Genomic DNA, 1,307 nt, shown 5'->3' with positions numbered 1-1,307 from the left:
CCCCTCAATGTGGTGAAGTCGTCCTGTACCCTTAGCAGAAAAACAGCCCCAAAGCATAATGTTTCCACCTCCGTTCTTGACTGTTGGAATTGTGTTCTTGGGGTCATTGTCAGCATTTCTCTCCCTCCAAACACAGCAAGTCAAGTTAATGCCAACGAGCTCAATTTTGGTCTCATCTGACCACAGCACTTTCTCCCAAGCCTTCTCTGAATCACTTTGATTTTCTTTGGCAAACTTTAAACGGGCCTGTACATGTTCCTTCTTGAGCAGGGGGACCTTGCGGGCGCTGCAGGATTTCAGTCCTGAAGTGTGTGTTAGTGTAGTAGTGTCCTTGCTGGTTGGTAGGGGATCAAATACGTATTTCACTCACTGAAATGCAAATCAATTTCTAACCTTTATATAATGTGTTTTTTCTGGATTTTGTGGTTGATATTCTGTTTCTATCCGTTAAAATAAACCTACCATAAAAATTACAGACCCTTCATTTCTTTGTAAGTGGGCAAACTTACAAAATCAGCAGGGGATCAAATAAATATTTTCCCCACTGTATGTTTCTTCAAGCATCTTGGAGACATTGCCACAGTTCTTCTGGATTGAGTCTGTCTCAGTTTGTTCTGTTTCTTCATGTCATTCCAGACAGACAGGATGATGATGAGATCAGATCTCTGTGTGGAGCACTGGCTATTGCCAGACTCCTTGTGCAAACAAAACCCTCACTGGATTATTATAATTAATGTAAAAAATAATGTTTAGAAATGTAAACTGATATTTCCTACTGACGCACTACAGCAAAAGATAGAAATAACTGACTTGAAATAATTTTTTGTTAGCGAAAATACTAGTGACCTAATGTATGTGTACTGATTTTTTTCCCCTTTAAAAAATAATTTATATATATTATTTGCAATTATTTAAAAAAATATTATTTTTATTTTTATACATCCTTATATATATATATATATATATATATACATGTATGTACAGGTGCATCTCAAATTTGAGTTGAATTACTGAAATAAATGAACTTTTCCACGACATTCTAATTTATTGAGATGCACCTGTGTATATATAAGTAATATTCATATTTATAATAATGTTATACATCATTTTTTTTCATATACAGTATATAAACATATATTACATGGATTGAATTATGTAATTTAAATGCATTGATTAAATTAAGTGAACTTTACATTTGAAATAAAGTAAAATTGAAATGGATTTCATGCAATGCTGTTAAAGGGGTCATATGATGCTATTTTAAAGATCATTATTTTGTGTATTTGGTGTAACAGAATATGTTGACA

General features: G+C 33.3%; 1 protein-coding gene across 1 annotated transcript in view; it reads left to right on the top strand.

Annotated features, from left to right (window-relative positions):
• LOC107673139 (voltage-dependent calcium channel subunit alpha-2/delta-1-like) overlaps nt 1-1,307 on the top strand; it is a 127,233-nt gene that overhangs the window by 118,030 nt on the left and 7,896 nt on the right. The window lies entirely within an intron of this gene.

This window comes from Sinocyclocheilus anshuiensis, unplaced genomic scaffold (genome assembly GCF_001515605.1).
Source record: "Sinocyclocheilus anshuiensis isolate Anshui unplaced genomic scaffold, SAMN03320099.WGS_v1.1 scaffold304, whole genome shotgun sequence".
NCBI classification, from domain to species: domain Eukaryota; kingdom Metazoa; phylum Chordata; class Actinopteri; order Cypriniformes; family Cyprinidae; genus Sinocyclocheilus; species Sinocyclocheilus anshuiensis.
The sequence above is the reverse complement of the archived record's forward strand: the minus strand, read 5'-3'. Positions and strand labels throughout refer to the sequence as shown.